Here is a 24,036-nt window from a genome sequence, read left to right as displayed (position 1 = left end):
AGCCAAGGGACCCCCTCCCAAATTTTTAAAGGAATGTATCAATCTACCCATGTCTTATGATAGGAAATTAATCCCCTAAACATGACTATATAACATCTGGCAACATTGGCATGAGTGCAGGATAGCTTGGTTTTTTGTGTTCCGGAATTCTGGCTTAAATCGAATGTAAAGTGTTAATTGTAGTGATGTGTAGTGATTACAAATGACTATGAATATACAGTAGTAACGTTGGTGAGCATATTATATCAGTAAGTATATAATACGGCAGTATATAAGGTAATTATAAGTCGCTTTGTTTCTTTGTTTACATTGCTGAACAGAGTAGCCATATCAGTAAGCCTTAATTTCCGGAGTCGATCAGTGATTCGAGATATCGATTGTTGTCATGAGTGTCTGTTCGGAATGTACAAAACCGGTACCGAGACAGGACATATCAGCTAAATTACAGTGCATGGACTGTCATAATTGGATGCATTCTCGGTGTGTGAAATTGAACGAAGCAGATGTTGAGTTTATTAAATCTCAAAACAAACACTGGCGCTGCCCGAACTGTTCAAAGAAACGCCGAAGTAGTATGCAGGAGTCAGAAATATCACCCGAGTCTGTCCCATCTATTGCGGATGTTTATAAACTGCTGCTCGATATGAAAGAGAAAATCTGTAATATAAAAAAGTCTTCTTGTGAAATGGAGCGCTATTTAGGCAAGTCCTTAGATTCCTGTCACGAAAAGTTGGACAGTAATCAAACGCTGCTTGCTAATCAACAACAATTAATTGAAAAACAGCTAGTGTTGATAGAAAGTTTGACAAGTGAGAATAAATTATTGAAAAAGCAAATCCTGAAATTAAAAGCTAAGTGTGTTGACATGGAACAGTACTCTCGGTGTAATACCCTGGAAATATATGGAGTTCCTGAATCCCCCCAAGAAAATATCCCTGAAATTGTAATGAACATCGGAAAGGCTTTAAATGGGCACATTGATGAAACCATGATCGATGCTTGTCATCGGTTAAAGAAATTCAATAATCGACCTACTACTGGTATTATAGTTAAGTTTGTCCGAAGACATCATAAAGAGTTATTTCTTTCACGAAGAAAAGTAAAGAGAAACCTGTCTACAATTGATATAGGTATGAATAGTGACAATCCAATATATATTAATCCAGTGGTGCCCCCCTCATGTCCATGACGCACCCCCCTCAATTGTCTATCCATAGGTGTTCTTCCATGAAAAAAAATCTTTTCGATTAATTTTTACACCCCTCAAACGCATTGATATAGATTTTTACCCCCCAAATATTTCAATGACGCAGTTTGCGTCATAGCCCCCCTTTGTGGGCACCCCTGTATTAATCAATCCTTGGCCCCAGCCAGGAAAATATTGTTTGCTAAGGCAAAGCAGCTACAACGTGATAAAAACTATAAATATCTGTGGGTAGATTATAGTGGGAAAGTTAAAATCAGGAAAGGTGGCCAAAGCCCCATTCATGTAATCTCCTCAGAGGAGGACTTAGACAAATTACAGGGTTAAATTTGTTGTGCTTTGGTCATAAAATCCTTATTAATTTCATTACAATTGTACCTTTTCATGTATATAATGGTTTTATTATCTCACTGATATCAATTGATTAATATTTATAAATACTCGTATAGGAGATGGAGTTCAAAAATAAACTGTCATTATATTATCAAAATGTTAGGGGTCTCAGGACCAAAACTCACCTCTTTCTCAAAACATATTAAGTAGTAGCTATGATATTATAGCCTTAACAGAAACATTTTTGAATACTGATGTCAAGACTGCTGAATTATTCGATAACAGGTATAATGTTTTTAGAAATGATAGAGACCTTACGTTATCAGGTAAATCTGGAGGTGGGGGTGTACTTGTGGCGGTTAAGAAGTTATATAAAACTATTCATGAGGTAACATATAATGCACAAAATTGTGAATCACTCACAATATATATTCGTGATGAAACTCAAAAGTTATTTATAAATGTTGTTTATATAACACCATCTTCCCCAATAAGTGTATATCAAGATTATTTTAATCATTTAGAACAGAACAACTGTTTAGTTGCTTCCGACATCTTTATAGTTGGAGACTTTAATACAAAAGAAATTAATCTCCTAGGAGGATCAAGAACGTGTCAAAGGCTCCAACAATTTATTTCATATTTTAACATGACTTCATATAATACTATACAAAATTATAACCTAAGAACCTTAGATTTGGTTCTAGCGAATGTTACAGTGGAACTCAAGCAAGATGAGTCTCCCTTAGTACCTAAAGATGTTAATCATCCTAGTTTATCGATTTCAGTACCGTCAGTCAAAAAAAAAAAAAAAAAAAAAAAAAAGGTCCATAAGTAAGACAACGCAAAGAAAATATTATTATAGGAAAGCTGATTTTTACAAATTATACTATACACTGCGTGATTATGACTGGAAAAACCTATATGATTTCGATAGTGTCGACTTAGCATTAATCTTTCTATATGATTCTTTATATAAATGTTTTGATAATTGTATACCAATATGTACGCAAGTTAGGAAGTCTAGGTATTCGGTATGGTTTACCAGAGAAATAATTCAAACTATTAAAATTAAGAAAAAATGTGCTAAAAAGCGTAAATTCTCTAGGTATTATGACGAAAGATTCAGGAACTTAAGGTCGGAATTAAAACAGCTAATAGAGCTTATGATGAATACATAGAACAACTCCAAATGAATGTCAATGATAATATAAAACGTTTTTGGTCATTTGTAAATACCAAACAACAACCTAACATAAGAAATGTAGTGTACACTTTGAATAACGAGAACTTTCTCCAAGGCAATATTTCAAACGGTTTTCAAAATATTTTTCTTCAGTTTACAGTCAAACCAACTTTAGTTATAAAATTAACGATGTTCTTGGAGATTTTCCGAACATACATCACAAACTTGATATTTTGCATTTTAACTATGTTACTTCAGATGAGGTTAAAAGTGCTATTAAGCATCTCAAACCCAAACAATCTTGTGGCCCAGATGGAATTCCTTCTTACGTTATTAAAGCATGTGGAGAGGTTCTATCCGAACAAATTAAATTTATTATTAATTTGTCATTGAAAACTAATATTTTTCCTCAAAAATGGAAAGAAACAAAAATAACTCCAATTTTGAAATCAGGTAATTCGAACGTTATGACAAATTATAGGCCTATTTCAATAATTAATTCAATGTGTAAAGTATATGAATACATACTACACGAAAAGGTGTTTAATCATGTGAAAATTTGCATTTCTCCAAATCAACATGGCTTTTTCCCTAACAGATCAACAGTAACTAACTTGTTGGAATTCTCACAGGAGATCTACGATTGTTTTGAAAAAAAAAAGGAACAAATGGATGTAATATATTTGGACTTTGCTAAGGCTTTTGACAAAGTAGATCATGAAATATTAATCAAGAAACTTATAACATTCGGATTATCCAAAAATTTAATTATGTTGTTTCTATCTTATTTACATAATAGAAATCAATATGTAGAGTTTCAACAAGAAATTTCTTATCAGTTTGTAAGTTCATCCGGTGTTCCGCAAGGTTCCAATCTTGATCCTTTGTTGTTTTTAATTCTAATTAATGATTTGCTTGAGGTTGTAGAAAATTCCCATTTTTGTTATTTGCCGACGATGTAAAGATTTATAAATCAGTTACAGTTGAAGAAGATAGCAAAATTTTACAACAAAACTTGAATAAAATCACAGACTGGTGTGATTTAAATAAACTACAACTGAACGTAAATAAGTGTAAAAGGGTAACCTTTAATAGAAAAAACAAATTAGTTAAATATGTATACAAAATTAATAATATCCAAATAGAGAATGTTACATCGATTAGAGATTTTGGTGTAATTTTTGATTGTAAATTAACATTTGGTAATCATTTAGTTAGTGTTATAGACTCAGCAAATAGAGCCTTAGGTTTTATCAGAAACACAAAAATATTTTCACAACCATCAGTAATTATCAAGTTATATGCAACCCTAGTTAGAAGCAAATTAGAATATGTGTCGGTAATCTGGGGTCCCCACTTTAAGAGAGACATCTAAGCAATTGAGGTGATTCAAAACAAATTTTTGAGATATTTACATTATAAAACATTTAAACCAGATTCAACAACTTACTTGTCAGTGTCACTTTTACGCTCGCTATTCAACCTAAGTAGCTTAAAGGATAGAAGAATTGTACATTCTCTTATTATTTTAAGAAATATATTGACAAATAAAATCAATTGTTCAACACTGTTGCTACATATCCCTTTCTATGTGCTAAGATATCGCTTCAGAAATCAAAATATCTTTTACATACCTATGTCGAAAAGTTCAACTCATGCACACTCACCTATTATACGAATGCTGAGAGTCTATAATAAATTAAATGATAGGATAGACCTATTTTCATATGGAAAAGTTAAATTTGTTAAATTTCTCTATGAAATACTGAATAATGACCATGTATGATCTATCATTATTTGTTAACGTACTGATATATATGTATGTATATGTATGTGTGTGTATATGTATATATGTGTGTATGTGTATATTATGTATATGTGTATATGTGTGTATATATGTATATATATGTGTATATTATTGTTCTCGTGGCTGGATTGTACATTCTTTCCTTTTTATTTTTTTTAGTATTTTTCTTTTATTTTTTCTTTTTTCTATGTTTTATTTTCCTTCTTTGTAAGGTCATGTCACCATCAATTATGTGAGTCAAGAAGGTATGTTATGGGTGTATGCCTGTGTACTTTCATATAAATAAATAAATAAATAAATAACTATATAAGGTAATAGGACCTCATCAAAGGGGATGAATTGTGCCTAAAGCCAAACACATGGTACAACATATTGCTTACGTTTTGGCAATTTTGTACCCATGAAATGGAACTAGGTAGACCACACAAATTTATCCGGATACATGTTGAGGCCCTGTACTATGATACCGAATGTTTAAATTGGAAAATTTCCAAATTTGAAGGGATGGGACAAGGAACCCCTCCCGGGGTGTATCAATGTACCAAATTTCACAGAAGTAAATCCCCACGCTGAGCGGGTTTGCATATCCAGGCTCCTAACTATGAAAATATTTACGATCACTCCAACCCCAATCATTTCACAGATTCAACCTGTTGTATATAAGTTATTAGGACATAAAATTGAATGTAATTTATACGAAAAACCCTTTTATGCATTGCAAGATCTGTAACGTCCAAATATTCACCACAAACTTATAGTTGTATCGACATAAACAAAACAAAAAAGTGTGGAGCAGGAAACCACATTACAACACAAAAGTCAAAAGAGGTCACTGAAGACATACGAACTGGTCGAGCGGTTTGGGTGACTAGTCTGTCAATCAGAAGTTTATGTGTTCAAACCCTGTAGAAAATATTCGTTTTGTTTTTTTCTTAAAAGTGTGTTCCTATTTTCATCAGAGGACTGAGAACATTTCTTTGAATAAATCTTTGGAAATTACTTTTCTCTCAAATTCGATTAGAAGCGAACATTATATGAATTGCTAATCTAAAATCCACAGCTGAGAACAAAATATTAAGTATGTTCAATATGTCATTATTATCATTTGATTTGTAATTAAAAAGTAATTATAAGCATTGACGATTTCAGAAGATTCTCCCCGGTAATGGTCAAGATATGAATGAGAAAAAACTGATAAAACATTATTAGTCTACTTTGAGCATGATCGAAAATAACTTATGGCCACGAAGGGGAAATTTATGTCGACAGGGTCTCAAATTCTCCGACGAGTCATGACCTGAAATTATCATTGTTTGAAAGGTTTCCTTAACAAATAGAATATTATATTTATTTCTCCTTCTACGTTTTGAAATGGAAAAATCATAATTTTAAATAGAATTATAATACGATAAGCATAAAGATTTATACAACTAATGAAGTAAATATCCTTGTGTAAGTTATCGATTTCTATTCGGATTAAAACTCGAATATTCGTTTGCATCACACTTTAAAGTAAATCCTCTCTATATATAGTTCCTACTGGAAAGCATGTTTAACTCCAATTACTTAATCAATATTTTTAATAATATATTTTTATTGTAATACTCTTACTATTCAGTGTTGTATGCACTTAATTTCCCAAAGCAAAACCTCACAAATGTATAATTGACTAGTTAATATTATAAAAGCTGACAGCGCTACCAACTTCTACAGCGCAAAATTCTTAGCTTTTACAAAATTCCGAATATCTCGGTAAGTACTTGACTTCTCGACTTCCAATAAACGTGAGAATGCTTCTTATGGCATACCAAATTGTCCTATAAATTTTAAACCGTAATGTACTTATGGCCTTTTTCGAGTTATTGAACCATATCCAAACTCGACTTTTGTCTTTTCTGTTCTACCAACACTGTTTAACGGACCCATCTAAACTTGGTGACAATTTAAATCGTTCTGGCCAATATTTAAATTATTGTGCAAAAGTAGTGTGTACCTCACTCCCTGTGTGTGTAAAAGGCGTTTAAGTGTGACACATATTTAACGTTATTTCTCGAGAAGTTTGCAACACTGACCTGCGGGTGGCATATCTTTCGTCTTCCTTTTTAGTGTTGAATTCAATTATGAAATAAAATTTAGGTCGTTCTATTTAAAAAATCATAACTTTATATTGGGTTGGCAACACTGTTCATCCGGTGATGTCAAATAATACGTCTACCAATGTGCCCCTTTGTATAGTTGCTTCGTGCAAAGTTTCGCTTCTCTTTCTCTTTTGGTTTCTCCGCCATCAAGGTTTGACATTATAAATGACGCACCCGGTATATATATATATATATATATATATATATATATATATATATATATATATATATATATATATATATATATATATGTGTGTGTGTGTGTGTGTGTGTGTGTGTGTGTACACTTTGATTTCATATATTCCAGCCTTTAGGTTTCACAGTGTTAACCCATACCAATCCAAAAACTATTTTCCATTTTAGCACGTTTAGATTTGTTGCAATAATTTTTTTTAAAGCTTGGAACCAAATAATTTTATTGAGTAATGGAAAGTATCTGATTGAAATTGTATACGTTACTGCACAGTAAGCTCTACTTAAAATGTCATAGTAATGAGAGCTGAACGACACATCGGAGGAAAGAATGCTTGGGGCCAGTCTTCACCTCCATGGTACAAGTCTGTTCCCATACACGCGGAGTGTGTGCCCCTAATTGGTGGTTGCTCCGTTTGTGTAACAAACTCATGACAGTACACCTAGATTAGCTAGTGGTCTAAAAAAAATTATTTTAGGGTGGCCATTTTGGATTTAAGTTTCTCATATTGTCGTGATCTATTCGTAATCATACAACGTACTTCTTCATACGAAGTCGAGCGGTCTGCGGCGATAGACCATCGGCTTCATGGCTCCGGGTTGAGTCCCGGAAGGGTCATGTATATGGATTTTCACAGCATTTGTTTTTTCATTCATTAGGAAAGGGAAGTATTCCCCTCCTCTCAACATGGAAGCCGAGGGCAATTTCGCACTCTGGTCAGATCAAACATTTCAGCGTAAAAAAAACGAAGGCCCCCTGTAAAACCTCTTCACCTCCAGTGTTATTGTTAGTATCATATATTTGCTGAAAGCAAACAATTTGAAGGGTTCGTCGACAATATCTTTGCTTTCTTTGTCCTTCGCCCGCCTTCTAAATGAAGAGGTGAATTTTACAACATGACTGCTGTAAGCGAGCGATTGGTAAAATGGTAAAAGTGTATATATATATATATATATATATATATATATATATATATATATATATATATATATATATATATATATATATATATATGTGTGTGTGTGTGTGTGTGTGAGAGAGAGAGAGAGAGAGAGAGAGAGAGAGAAAGAGAAGACAAAATTTCAGTTGCAAGATGACGTACTTCAATTGCCGTTTTCGGTTCATCTAGCAAAAAGAATACCGCCACCTCAGCCAGAACTTTCAATTACAGCCTGTGATGAGTGTAGACCTTACCCAGTTTTCAAATTGAATGGCTGGTGGTGGTAGTTAGGTTTCTTGACCTGGTAAAAATCTTCCCTGTCTTTGTTTTGTTTGTCATCATTCCACCCAGAAATAAAAAAGATAATTCCTGAGTAAACAGCAAGGGAAATTTGGGACATGAGATTAAGGATGATATTCCTGGAAGCTCATGTATCAGGATTGTTTCATTCAATAACCAGAGGACACTTTTCTATGATGGCTTTTCAACATGTCTCCTCACAAAGGGGATTTTCTTTTTGCAATCTGTATGACCGCTGCCAGGTTCAATCTTGTCCTTTCCTGCCAGCGGTTCGCATTTTCGAGACACGAGACGAGACAAGCAGTCTGTCTCGTCTCGTGTCTCGTCTAAAAGGGTTCTGTCTCGTCTCGTGGCAAGACTACTCAATGGGTAGCTGGGAAAGCAGCCAGGATATTTATTCTGAGGGTTCGAAGCCGTGAAAATGCAGAGCAACATTTACTCCAAGGGAGTGGATAATAGATAAAAATTCTTAAAACTACCCTGGGGGAGAGGGCCGAAAGAGGGCATAGTGTGAAATTTTGGGCCGCAACTAGGGAAGTTCCGCCAGGAACGCGGATCACCTGTATACGGCTCTCATTGTTGAGACACTAAAATTTTTCAATTACTCGTATACGGAAGATAACAATTACGAAACTATTTCTATTTATTTATTTATTTATTTATTGCTCGGGGGGTAGTCTATCTCAGAAGATTACGATTAGCATAATTCTATGAAACGTTTCGTGACAGTTTCTGAATTTGCTTAAAAATTTATTATTTATAACTCGGAATAAATTATTTGCCTTCGAAATGTATACCATATTTTATTATTTCAAATGATCTAAATGACTCAATGTTTCAAATTCTACGAAGAACAGGGAATACCTAAAACATTTTTTAAAAATTATTCTTACAAACAGCTTTCACTTCCATTTTTCAATCGATTCAAGTTTAATTATTTTGTGATAGTGCTAAAGATTCAAATACAATTAAAGCATTCATTGAGACCAGTATTTCAGAAAATTTTATTCCGGGGGCTGGTGGAGATATCTACGTATAAAAATTTTGTTATAGACGTATAAGTAGAAGTGGCAATTTTATCAGTAACTAACTATTGTTTCATGGTCTTTCCCGTTCCGAACCAAGACAGAAACGTGTCAGCCTTTCTCAATACTGAGTTTTGAAAAGATGCTGATTTGACAATATTTTTTAAATTGTTTTTTGATGTTATTCGAAGCTAAACCATTTTTTAAATGGGAAAGTTACATAGGCCTCCTTATTTGTTGAAGTGGCGCCAGGGGTTCTGAAAAAAGGATATCAGGATAAATGAGGAAATCATGCCTTTCGATTGTACTGACGGTATTGACAAATGTTCCTATCGAAGTAATTACTGTTCAGTCGAAACTAAGCAGTCGTTGCTGGAAGATTGCAGTCGTGTTGTGTGTTGTGCTCTGTTAACCAAATCAAACTTGGTTAAAAGTTGTAATTTTAACCACTTGGTATAACAGCTCTTTTGTGGGCCTCAGCCTTTCTGGTGTTGCCACGAGACGAGACAGAACCATTCGATACGAGACGAGACGGGCTCATCTTTTCTAGACGAGTCAACACAGCCAGAAGTCTCGTCTTGCCTCGTCTCGTCTCGTAGCAACACTAGACTCTGTAGATATACCAATAAAAGGAATGACAACGTTCCTCACGGAGCATGTGTTAGCTCTCGGCCTCTTTCTTTCACTGATGTTTGTTTACATAGTAGATGAATATATAGAGAGTAACAAAAGGATGAGATATGCAGATTCTCGTGAAACCACATTAAAATTGTAGTAGTATTTGGAGCTTGTTATAAATGAATTTACCGGGGAACTAAAATAATTCTGGGAACTGATCATACAGTATTGATATAAAAAATATGGAAACAAGTAAAGACAAAGAACTGAAATCGTGAATTTGTTTTCAAAATACAGAAATCTCGAAGGAATATCTGTTTAGTTGACTTTAATTGTAAAGGAATTTTGAATAAATTTTCATTCCCTGAATTCTTATACATAAAAAATAGAAATCCTTCTTTTAGGGTACGAATGAGAGGCTTTAGGAAATTGAGCTAGGATAATTCAAATGATACTGTCCTTTACAAAATTTAAGGGGAAGACCACGATCGAAAAAGCATCAGTCAAACTATAAAGGTCAATGGTAGCTTTTGTCATTTCTTACGACCACTATATGCACCTTATTGCGAAAAATTTATTCGTATTATAAAACCGATGTCGTCCAATAAATGTCAAATTTAACAGATCCTGAGAGATTAAATGACAAAAATTGTCATTGCCGCTGTCGCATAATATATTCTAGCTTTGGGACCCATGTCATTATATGACTTTCACGATAAGTGACAAGTAGAATATAAACCCCAAGTTCAAAACGTAAAGAAAGAAACCGACTGTTCGCGCTTCAAATTATGAAAAATGTACCAAAATGATTGAAATTATTATTTTGTATTTCTTTACGAGAAAGAAGAATAAAAATAAAAATTGGAGCAATTTTAATCATGTATGTATAAGTCCACCATCTTCTTCAAGTTACTAAACTAACTTCAAGTGTTTCAACCATTTTTGACACGTATCTCGAAAACTTTTAGAGATACTAGAGGCAAGAATACGTGGTTGATAATGAGCTTTTTAATTATGTCACAATATTTTTGAACTTTACCTTATGAGAAATGGCATATTTCAAAAATAATTCAGTAACACCCTAACCTGAATTTTGCCAAATGATTAGCGAAAGTGATACGGTGTGCGTCGTTCAGGATTTAATTACCGGTCAGTGACGACGCCAGAGGGGGGCAAGGGGGGCGAGCGCCCCCTAGTAGCTACTTCTGCCCCCCCAGACTCCTAAAATTTTTAAACAATCTACATGTAGTATTTTATATCAGTATCATAACCAATCTCATTGTCAAATTGTAGTCTACTTTCCATGCACTTACTATGTGGGAGATAAGACCTCAAGCTTTCTTCTTTGAGCGTCTGAGTATTTCTGTTTTCTAATTTAGCGCCTTTTGAGGTAAATTTCAGTTATATTTCTTATTATTTTTAATTTTTGTGCCTAGTAGTAGTAGATTTGGTCGACTTGTTTTCTTCTCATTGGATCAACTTCGATTGGAACCAAAAGAAAGGTAAAACCAGTTACGTAACTTGTTTGTATTTATCCAGGTTTGAAGTTTTCAGTTTCATATTTTGTTTTATTTAAAGGTTCTATACTTCTTTTTTTCTGAAACATTATTCTCAGCTTTCAATATTCAGAGGATTGCTTATGACAGCTTAGTTGCAACTAACAGGACTTAATTTTTTGAAGGGGGTAAAAAGAGTTGTGTTTTCCCTTCCTGCAAATGATAATAATAAATTTATGGAATTAAATTGATTCCCAATAAAACGTATTGTCAGAGTGCTGATCTTTAGTTAGTAATTGGTTTATACTAGTGATCCCTTACTTATTTTGTTTCAAAGTACTGACGTGACGTCTACCATATTGACTAGGAACTGCTGAAAAATTCGTAGCCCAACCCAGAAGGAGTGCACGTAGAATGGTAAAGTTTTACTTCTTCTACACTTTCCCCGAGAGTCAATATACTACCTTGTGCAGTGCTCCAGTTTTTGCAGAAAAGTTAAAAAATCTGAAGATTTCCTCGCACCACTGTTCGTAGCACTATCCCTATCAGATTAAAATGGAGTTCTTTCAAGTGTTATTTAAGTTTGGGAAATAAGTACACGTAATAGTTAGACGGAGCTAAATCTGCGGAATAATAATGGTGATCTAGACATTGAAATCCTAGATTATGCAATGTCAGCTGTGTTCGCAGGGGCTTGATGGACAGATGTATTCTCCTGAAAAAACAGAATTCCTTTCTTTTCATTTTCCGCGGCGTTGAACTTCGAATTTTTCTTTTAGTTTTGTAAGTAATGTAGAGATTCTGGATTAAATATTTGACCGTTGCGGAGGTAGTCTATGAGTACGACTCCATACTTATCCCAGAAGAATGTTGCAAACAATTTCTCAACCTACTTCTGTGTCTTGAACTTCTTAGGGCGATGGAAAAATGAGAGCTACTACTCCATTGTCTGTTGCTTCGATTCAGGATCATAGTGGTACAACCATATTTCATCTATTGTTACTATCCCTTTGGGGTACTTATGGTACAATTTGTACCATACGGGTGTTTCATGGTACATTGCGTTATGAATCTCCTATTTGAGCTTTTTCGTCCGTTTTTTTTTTCAAGTCCAGAGGCATTGTAGAAGACCTTACGTATGGTTTCACACCTTCCTGCGTCGAGACATAGGAGGTGATGACGTCATAATTCTAAAATATATTTTTTCTTTTAATATTGTGGGGCCGGTCTATGTTCATTATTTTTGACCGGCTTATTTTTGCACGTAGAAGATTGAAATTTTGCACAAACATTCAGTCCACCGAGGAGTATTTAATAGATTTTTTCTCGTACTTCTGTGTTAAAACAGGGGGGTACAGAGCGTCTAAACGTTGAAAAAGGGAAATTTTTACCAAAAAATCCCTTTCACGGGATTTTCCGCCTTAGATACATGATGGAGACAAGTGAATGGTACCGCCTGGAAGGCAGTTCTATTCTGAAGAGAATGATGTGCAAACCATGATCCTAGGCAATTAGGGATGTCTCAGGGAATGTTTAAAAATTTCCCTCTGTATACGGGAATATGGGACATTGTCGGTATATATTTTTTGGCGGGCTTACTTTTGCACCTGGAAAATTGGAATTGTGCATAAACATTCAGCCCACCTAGTAGTATTTATCAGATTTTTTTCAGATCTCTGCGTTAAAACAGGGGGGTCCAGAGGGGCTAAAAGTTGAAAAAAATGGATATTTAGACCCAAAAATCCCATTTTTCCTCATTTTCCCGCCATAGATACATGATGGTGACACGTGAGTCATACCGCCTGAAAGGAAGTTCTATTCTGAAGAGAATGATGAGCGAAACATGACCCTAGGGTAATTAGGGATGTCTCAGGAATTTTTTTACCTGAGGTCATGGTGTTTTACGGTAATTTGGGGCATGGTGGAAATTGTTGATAAAATTTCTCCCACCCTTAGTATTCAAGATAGATACTTGAAATTTGGCACACATATTCAGTATACCAAGTACTATTCATCAGAAGTTTTTGAGATCTCTACGTTCACACAGGGCTGTTCCAGAGGGGCCCAAAGTGTAAAAAATATCCCTCGAAATTTTCCTTTTGACATCACTTTTTCCTCTCCTGGTATATGGTATGGGCATGCAAGTGGTACCATTTGAAAGCCAGCTCCAGTCTGAAGAGAATGAGGTATGAACCATGATTCTAGGATAAATAGTGACAGTAGTAGTGGTCGGCGTTGGCGCGAATGACTCATCCTCACTCTCTTTTATGACCGGGATTTTTGAAATTCGTTCCCTTTTAGTGCTTTTGGTATCTCGATTCTGATTGGCTGATAGAGGTCACGTGATGTTAGGCCCCGCCCACGCGGGAAATTCAAATTTCTAGGTCACGTGATATGACGTCAGGAGTCACCCCGACCTCACCCGGGATTTTTGAAATTTGTTCCCTTTTACAGGTAAGATGAGTGTTTATGATTGGTTGACAGAGGTCACGTGATCTTAGACCCTGAGATATTTGAAATTCGTTCCCTTTTACGGGTAACATGAATGCTTTGGTACCACGATGCTGATTGGTTGATAGAGGTCACGTGATCTTAGGCTCTGGGATTTTAAAAAAAATCGTTCCCTTTTATGGGTAAGATGAGTGCTTTGGTACCACGATGCTGATTGGTTGACAGATGTCACGTGATCTTAGACCCTGGGATATTTGAAATTTGTTCCCTTTTAAGGTTAAGATGAGTATTTTGGTACCACGATGATGATTGGTTGATAGAGGTCACGTGATCTTAGGCTCTGGGATTTTTAAAAATCGTTCCCTTTTACGGGTAAGATAAGTGCTTTGGTACCTTGATTCTGATTGGATGATAGAGATCACGTGATTTTAGGTCCTAGGATTTTTGAAATTAGGGTGTCCTTTCTGATGTATACTTTGGTATCTCGATTCTGATTGGTTGATAGAGGTCACATGATTTTAGACCCGCCACACGGTGAACAGATTACATGGGAAAACCCCCTCACTCATTTGTTTCCTTTTACAGGTAAGATGAATGTTTTGGTACATCAATTTTGATTGGTTGATAGAAGTCACATGATCTTAGCCCCCCCACAGCCCATGAGTGAAATATAGAGCGATATGTCGGTGATCACCCTAGACCTGGATTTTAGAATTTAGTTCCCTTTTTATGGTTATGCGTAAAGTTCCCATGAAGGGTTCAACCTCCTCCTTAAATAACCCTTTTTTAGGTATCATGATATTGTACTGAAGTTTACATTAAATATTATCGTTCTCTTTGACAGATAAGATGATTACCAGCTTTCTTACCTTGATGGAGATCTTGTCCTTGAATTAGTAGCCTATGTCTCTGGAAGTAACAATGGTGAAAGAGGGGTGTCGCTTGTAGATTTCTTATAACGCATTGTTGTGAGTTTAAGCGATTTATTGCTCAGTAAGCGCTTCATTAATGGAAACAGTGTTGCCAGATTTGTCTTACCGAAACTGCTCCGATTCTTTTCGAAACGGTTCCGCAGAGTGCAAGAAATTTTAAACTAAAATTTTTTCGAACTAAAAAAAAAATTTCAAAACTAAAAAATTTTAAACAAAAATTTTCAAACAAAAAATTTTCGAACTAAAAATTTTGAAACAAAAATTTCAAAAAAATTTCGAACTAAAAAAATTTAAACTAAAAACATTTGAACTAAATTTTCAAATAAAAACATTTTCGAACAAAAAAATGTAAATTTTCGAACCCCAAAAAAATTTCGAACTAAAAAAATTAAAAATTTTTCGAAAAATATTTTAAACTAAAAACTTTCGAACTAAAATTTTCGAACCCAAAAAAATTTTCGAACTAAAAAATTTCAAAAAATTTCGAACTAAAAAAAATTGAAACAAAATTTTGTCGAACTAAAACATTTTTTAAAAACAAAAGTTTCGAACTAAAGATGTAAATCACATCTAAAAATTTTCAAATCAAACTTTTTATCGAACTAAACTTAAAATTTTCGAACTAGAAATTTAAACCGAGTTTAAGAAAAATCCTAATAAATGTTTTTTCCAGGAATCGAACTCAGGTCTTTCAAACCAAAGATGTGTATGCTAACCGCTTAAATGAATTCGGTTTTAATCGATCTTGGTGGGTTTCGAACCATGGTCCTTGAAAAGGATACACATATACTTTAAGAAAATAAATCTGACAGTGTAACGCTTCTCAAATCAAACTTTTTATCGAACTAAACTTTTAAAATTTTCGAACTAGAAATTTAAACCAAGTTTTAGAAAAAATCCTAAGAAATGTTTCTCCAGGAATCGAACTCAGGTCTTTCAAACCAAAGATGTGTATGCTAACCGCTTAAATGAATTCGGTTTTAATCGATCTTGGTGGGTTTCGAACCATGGTCCTTGAAAAGGATACACATATACTTTAAGAAAATAAATCTGACAGTGTAACGCTTCTCAAATCAAACTTTTTATCGAGCTAAACTTTTAAAATTTTCGAACTAGAAATTTAAAGCAAGTTTTAGAAAAATCCTAAGAAATGTTTTTTCAGGAATCAAACTCAGGTCTTTCAAACCAAAGACGTGTATCCTAACCACTTAGCTATGAATGAATTCGGTTTTTAATCGTGCTTGGTGGGTTTCGAACCATGGTTCTTGAAAAGGATACACATATACTTTAAGAAAATAAATCTGACAGTGTAACGTGGATTAAAATAAAATGCTGATAGACTTTTTTTTGTGTTGACATAGAAGCACATATGATTGAAAATGCAAACGTCAGCGGATCGCATTACTTTTGTTTTACTACGAACGTGTCAGCATGATTCATGAAAAAAGCAAACATTGACATTCTCGTATGGAATATGAGGAAAATGAAATGTCGTCACAGTTACGACAAGTAGTGACATGATCCTGGCAGAAGGGAATTGGCATCGGAATTGCGATACTAGATGTTGTAACTATTGAGTAACGTGAATGACGTCACGATCGATTGTTACACATCGTTTTGGTTCGTGATTCATGACAAAAGCAGCGAGCGTTTTGATTGGTTCGTTGTGATGTCATTTTATAAATTTCCTCGTTTCTGATTGGCTGACGGTGACATCGTTTTCGCAGCGACCTAAATAAAAATCTAAATTTCATTTTTCAAATCCTACACCGCTCTCAACTATTGAGTGAGAAGGTTTGTTTTTTAAAAGTGTCTTCATTTAAGAAGCTTTACTGCACCGACTTTTTGTTCATTGAATTTGAGGTAAGTTCAGTGAGATTTTATTTTTTACCCAAGATTCCAAAATCATTTTTATTTTATATTTGTGGGCGGATCACGAATACACTGTTTTACTTTTAGTACGAAATATTTAGGCTATGAAGGAATTAGTGGAATGGGAAAGTGGGAGTACGAATCAGGAACCTCCACACATTAGAAGTAAGCACGATAAATGATATGGTTTAGCGTCCCTTTAGCGAGCACCCGTCGGGAATTGAACCATGGTCAAACATGTGTGCGCTTAGTTTGAAAAGAATGCATTACAAAATTTTAGAAACTATGCCTGAGAATAATATGGTTCGATTCCCTTTGAAAGCATTAGCGTTCCCTTCAGCTTAACGTGATATTCGAGCAATCACCCGGGATTGAACCAAGGCCAGAGGTGTGTACGTCAATCATTTAGCTTAGTTTTGAAAAGAATGTATGATAACGCGTGAGAATATTAAATTTCAGAAAAGGCTTGACAGCGATCCGATGTGGGAAAGCAAATCCCACCGAGGATTGAACCAGGACCTTCCACATCCGAAGCATGTACGCTAACCGCTTAGTCACAATAATAAAAAAAATACGCTATACAGATTTTGTTTTGACAATTACGTATGTATAACGTTAATGCTTGGTGAATCTCTTCAACTTGCAAATGCATCATTTAAAGGTCGTTGTGAGTAGAAAAAATGCTTACGCGTGCTTTATCACATCTCAGTACTGTTGAAACATTCATTCATTCATGCATTCTTTTTATCACTATAGAATGGTAGGTCAGTTACATGCTGATGTAATGGTTTCGAGTTTGACAGCAATAAAACACTCATTTCAGTAACATAATTATTTAAAAAAAAAACTTTGATTTCTAGTACACGTGCTTTCATAATGAGATTCTGAACGACACCGCCAGGGAATCAAACTCAGGACCTTTACATGAATTGTTTAGTTAAGAATTTATCATGAATGTTATGATTTCCTGTTTATCAGGTGATTAAGATTTTTCTTTCTTCTTTTCTTTTGTAGTAAATTCACGCTGCTCAATTCCTTTTTTCCCATTACATATTTTATCGTACCTGTTTGTTTGTTTTCACCTTTTCTAACCATGGCCGAATCGGGTTTTACTGTTCGCAATGAAATCACTCGTCATTATAGACGATTTAACATTGAAGGTAGAATGCTCGAAGTTCAATTCAACGCACCGCCCGTAGGAACCGATATTATCCAATATGTTCATAATAGTTTCCAAGCAATGCTGGACCATTTGTTATCCAATGTCGACGATGAGGCGATGGTTGGTTTATCGGTAATATCACCACGCAACACGAATAAACCATTTTGGGTGAGTTTTCGCCAAGCGCGAAACCTAACACTGGAAACGATGTGGGCCTCCTTTGAAAGAGTTTTACAAAGTAACAATGCATTTCTCCTGCACGAACCATTCACCGTTCATTTCCATCGTGTGGATATACCACGTGGCTACGGCGGCGGTTTGCGACAAGGAGTACTTCAAAACGAAGAATTGTTACGTTGCAAGCGAGGGATTGTACGTGTAAAAAATCAAGATTCAAGGTGCCTGGCGTACGCCCTTGTTATTGCTATTGGCCTGAAAAAATACAAGAATGTAGATATGCAACGATATTGGCAATATCAACGCCAATCGAAATATGTTGTGGACGATGAAGTGAATGCGTTATGTGCAAATGCAGGAGTCAATTTGGATCATGGTGCCAGTGTAAATGAAATACGACAATTCCAGTCATACCTCAAAGAATATAAAATTACAGTGTATACCAGTTTCACAGGCCATGATATCATGTACGAGGGGCCCAACGATGAAAATCGCACTCCCATAAATTTGATTTGTTTGGCTGGACACTTTGACATCATCCAATCTTTAACTGCTTGTTTTGCAACCAATTTCTACTGTGAAGCGTGCCATAAAAAGTATAGTGAACGTAACAGACATGTGAAAAATTGTCCTGTAACGTGCTCCAAATGTTTACAGAGACCTCTATGCGACAAGAATCAAACGCTAGTGCTGTGCAACGACTGCAATCGTCAATTTTATGGCGAAGAATGTTTTAACAATCATCGTAATATTGTATATCATCGTGGAGAACCTGTATGCAAAATGGTGAAGCAATGTACTAGATGTTACAGAGTATATTCTTTTGTGCATACAGGACAACGACTTCATGATTGTAATGAGATCTTTTGCAATGTTTGTAAGAATATTGTTCCAGGATCGCATCAATGTTTTATGCTTCCTGATCGCCAATGTTTGAAACCTGGTGTTCCATCACTCATGCACGCAAAGAAAGCATTATTGATTTTTTACGATATAGAATCTATGCAGGACAAAAATATTGGCGATAATACGTATGTACACATTCCAAATTTATTGGTTGCACAACAAGTATGTTATGCATGTGTTGAAAACGCTAATATCGAGCAGTCTTGCAGTACGTGTGGTCAGCGCCAGCATATTTTCCAAGGAGAGGATCCAATTTATGATTTTCTCCAGTACTTGCGGGAACGTCGTCCCAATATAAATAGGATTTTCTGCCTCGCTCACAACGCTAAGGGATACGATGGACATTTCATCCTAAAGACCATGGTAGAACAATGCCAATGGAGACCTGACGTCATATTAAATGGGACCAAGATATTGAGTTTAACGTTGAATAATTTGACGTTCATTGACTCGTTGAACTTCCTACCTATGGCATTAAGTAAATTGTCAAAAGCGTTCAATTTACCCGCAACCAAAGGCTACTTCCCGCATTTCTTCAACACCAAGGAGAATCAATCATATATTGGACCACTTCCAGAAACAAAGTATTATGGTGCAGATGAAATGGCCGTCGAAGACAGGAACAAGTTCATGCAGTGGTACAATGATCATCGTAATGATACGTTTGATTTTCAGAAAGAAATTATCAAATATTGTATTCAAGATGTCAATGTACTGCGACAAGCATGCGTTTCGTTTATGACGTCATTTGAAACAGAAACCAAAGTGAATCCCTTCTTGGAGACGATCACGATTGCCAGTGCTTCCAATTTAGTATTCCGCCGGAATTTCCTTAAACCCAACACTATTGGAATTCTACCGGCACATGGCTATCGATGGAGAAGTACCCAATCAATCGCTGCAATGCAATGGCTGGCCTACATTGAAAAAAGCGAAGGAAAACAAATCTTACATGCGGCCCGACAAAAAGAAGTGTTTATTGCGGGATTCCATGTTGATGGTTACTACCAAGATCCTGAAACGTTAGAGGAGCACATCTACGAGCATGCCGGCTGCTTTTATCACGGGTGTAAAGTATGTTTTACTACTGGCCGTAATCAGCCCATCTACGGCAATCCAGAAGACACTATGGAATTCCGTTATGAACGAACGCAACGCAAAAATGCAAGACTGCGTGAATTGGGGTACATTGTACATGAAATGTGGGAGTGCGAATTTAATCAGTTCTTGAAACAAAATCCTGCAATGGCGACGTATCTGAAGAATCACCCGTACATGAACCGCAGACCATTAAATCCAAGAGATAGTTTTTTTGGAGGAAGGACCAATTGCGTGAAATTGTACCACCAAGTCGACGAAAAAGCAGGAGAAGTAATAAAATATTTCGATATTGTCTCGCTTTATCCTTACATAAATAAGTGTGCTAAATACCCTGTAGGACATCCTAGAATTTATCTACAGGGTGATGAAAATATACCACCAATAAATAAAGTCAATGGTCTGATCAAAATGACGATATTACCAAGTCAACATCTTTATCATGGTCTCCTGCCTTACCGATGCAACAAGAAACTACTCTTTCCACTGTGTGCTGCGTGTGCCGAAGAAATGAACCCAGACCCTACAGCAACGTGTACGCACAACGACCAGGAGCGGTGCCTCACTGGAACATGGGTATCATATGAAATACAGAAAGCAATAGAATTAGGATATCAACCGGTGGAAATCTTTGAAATTTGGGATTATGACATTGAACAATATGATCCCATCACGAAAACAGGTGGCTTGTTCACGGAATATATCAATACATTTTTGAAATCGAAAATGGAAGCGTCTGGCTGGCCCAGTTCCTGTGTGACCGAAGAAGACAAAACAAAATTCATACAAACCGTCCTGGAGCGTGAAGGTATTGCATTGGATCCGTCCAAAATTGAAAATAATCCTGCACGAAGAAGTTTATCTAAGCTTTGTGTGAACTCATTATGGGGAAAACTTTCGCAAAGATCAAACTTTAGCCAGACCACAATTATTGATCGGCCGGAAGAATTTTATGAAAAACTCACTTCCCCCGACATTAAACTCCATCAAATTGTACCCATCAATGATACGATGTTGTATGCGTTCTGGGAGTACAATGAACATGTGCCTGTTCAAAACCGAAACACCAATGTCGTGTTAGGTGCATTTACAACATGTCAGGCACGTCTGGAACTGTACAAGTACCTGGAAATGTTGCAGGAACGTGTTTTATATTTCGACACGGATTCTGTAATATTTACGGAGAAGCCCGGGGAGCCAACCATTGAACCTTCAACGTACTTGGGATGCTTATCGGATGAGATGGAGTCTTATGGCCAACGAGCATACATCAAGACATTTGTCAGTGGAGGACCAAAAAATTACAGCCTAGAAATATACAATCCAGATACCAACGTCACCAGCTACATATGTAAAATTAGAGGATTTACATTAAACTACAATGCAGGACAGCAATTAAATTTCAACACGCTAAAAGAAATGATTACAAATCAATGCCGTGGACAAGTCACCATCACTATCCCCCATAAAATATGCAGGACCAAAGACCATACCATCGTCACACGCAAAGAAGAAAAAATGTACAGCATCCGATACACAAAACGTCAATTTAAAGAACTCAATTCCTACGATACGGTTCCGTACGGGTACGTTAAAAAACAGAAGATGGAACTGGAAAAAGAAGATGAAGAAGAAAAAACTGTAAACACCCAATAAGGCCGCCATTTCTTTTTTCCTTTTCCTTTTTTTTCCACTCCTTAACCATAAAGCAGCAACACCAAGAAGAAAAAAATGAAGTACCCAGAAGAGATCATAAACCACCACCAACACTATCAGTGGAAGAAATGCAGAATCTCATATTCAACGGGGAAATCTTGACCATAAAGCAGCAACACCAAGAAAAATGCAATACCCAGAAGAGTTCGTAAACCAACATCAGTGGTTGAAATGGTGTCATCTCGTACTCGAGGATGAAGATGAGCCTAAACAGATCCATCATTTACGAGTAAGTTTTATTTCTCTCTTATCAATATTGACTCGTTTTTATTGTTTCAGAAAAAAAAGAAATTCAAAAAGTAATCCATTGTTTCTTCTTTTTTCTTTACAGGATACGGCTACAAGATTCGAAGATGATGATACGTCCAATATATTCAATAAACTAGATCCTGTATTTATTATGTTAATAAACTTGTATGAGAAGAGCACATACCTTTCGTTAAAATACAACAAGTTGAAAAAAAATGTTTTATTATTTCTTGAAACCCTGAACACTTATTTTCAAATCATGGTAATCTTGAAAATTTAAGGTGGAAAATATATCCAAGATTTGGTTTACATGATTTTGTTCGAAAAATTAATTAAAGAATTTTTATTGTCCAAAATTTGGTTTTTAATTTAGTTCAAAAAATTGATTTGAAAACTCAAATGCGGTTTACTTCTTTAGTTCGAAACTTATTTTTAAAATTGGTTCGAATTTCTTTTTAAATTTTTAGTTCGAAAAATTTTGATTTGAAAATTTAGTTCGAAAGTTTTTAGTTTAAAATATTTTTTCGAAAAATTTTTAATTTTTTAGTTCGAATTTTTTTGGGTTCAAAAATTTTTTAAATTCTTTTTAGTTCGATAAAAAGTTTGATTTGAAAATTTTTAGATGTGATTTACATCTTTAGTTCGAAACTTTTGTTTTTAAAAAGTTTTAGTTCGACAGAATTTTGTTTCAATTTTTTTTAGTTCGAAAATTTTTTGTTTGAAACTTTTGTTTCAAAATTTTTAGTTCGAAAATTTTTTGTTTGAAAATTTTTGTTTAAAATTTTTTAGTTTTGAAATTTTTTTTAGTTCGAAAAAATTTTAGTTTAAAATTTCTTGCACTCTGCGGAACCGTTTCGAAAAGAATCGGAGCAGTTTCGGTAAGACAAATCTGGCAACACTGTTTCCATTAATGAAGCGCTTACTGAGCAATAAATCGCTTAAACTCACAACAATGCGTTATAAGAAATCTACAAGCGACACCCCTCTTTCACCATTGTTACTTCCAGAGACATAGGCTACTAATTCAAGGACAAGATCTCCATCAAGGTAAGAAAGCTGGTAATCACCTTATCTGTCAAAGAGAACGATAATATTTAATGTAAACTTCAGTACAATATCATGATACCTAAAAAAGGGTTATTTAAGAAGGAGGTTGAACCCTTCATGGGAACTTTACGCATAACCATAAAAAGGGAACTAAATTCTAAAATCCAGGTCTAGGGTGATCACCGACATATCGCTCTATATTTCACTCATGGGCTGTGGGGGGGGCTAAGATCATGTGACTTCTATCAACCAATCAAAATTGATGTACCAAAACATTCATCTTACCTGTAAAAGGAAACAAATGAGTGAGGGGGTTTTCCCATGTAATCTGTTCACCGTGTGGCGGGTCTAAAATCATGTGACCTCTATCAACCAATCAGAATCGAGATACCAAAGTATACATCAGAAAGGACACCCTAATTTCAAAAATCCTAGGACCTAAAATCACGTGATCTCTATCATCCAATCAGAATCAAGGTACCAAAGCACTTATCTTACCCGTAAAAGGGAACGATTTTTAAAAATCCCAGAGCCTAAGATCACGTGACCTCTATCAACCAATCATCATCGTGGTACCAAAATACTCATCTTAACCTTAAAAGGGAACAAATTTCAAATATCCCAGGGTCTAAGATCACGTGACATCTGTCAACCAATCAGCATCGTGGTACCAAAGCACTCATCTTACCCATAAAAGGGAACGATTTTTTTTAAAATCCCAGAGCCTAAGATCACGTGACCTCTATCAACCAATCAGCATCGTGGTACCAAAGCATTCATGTTACCCATAAAAGGGAACGAATTTCAAATATCCCAGGGTCTAAGATCACGAGACCTCTGTCAACCAATCATAAACACTCATCTTACCTGTAAAAGGGAACAAATTTCAAAAATCCCGGGTGAGGTCGGGGTGACTCCTGACGTCATATCACGTGACCTAGAAATTTGAATTTCCCGCGTGGGCGGGGCCTAACGTCACGTGACCTCTCCCAGCCAATCAGAATCGAGATACCAAAAGCACTAAAAGGGAACGAATTTCAAAAATCCCGGTCATAAAAGAGAGTGAGGATGAGTCATTCGCGCCAACGCCGACCACTACTACTGTGACGATGCAGTAGCTGCTTGACTGAAAGTCTAAAAAAATAGCCCAAAAACCCCGGATCCGGAAAGGGCTATTCGTGGGCGA

At 35.5% G+C, this 24,036-nt stretch overlaps 1 protein-coding gene across 1 annotated transcript in view; it reads left to right on the top strand.

The window, feature by feature from the left end:
* The first annotated feature begins 226 nt into the window (after positions 1-226).
* The window catches only part of spn-E (tudor domain containing 9 protein spindle E), a 383,336-nt gene continuing 359,526 nt past the window's right edge, over positions 227-24,036 (top strand). The window contains exon 1 of the mRNA XM_081731120.1: positions 227-248. The gene's annotated coding sequence lies outside the window, so the exon portion shown is untranslated. The remainder of the gene's footprint in view (positions 249-24,036) is intronic.

Source organism: Thermobia domestica, chromosome 11, assembly GCF_964235325.1.
Source record: "Thermobia domestica chromosome 11, izTheDome1.hap1.1, whole genome shotgun sequence".
NCBI lineage: Eukaryota > Metazoa > Arthropoda > Insecta > Zygentoma > Lepismatidae > Thermobia > Thermobia domestica.
The sequence above is the reverse complement of the archived record's forward strand: the minus strand, read 5'-3'. Positions and strand labels throughout refer to the sequence as shown.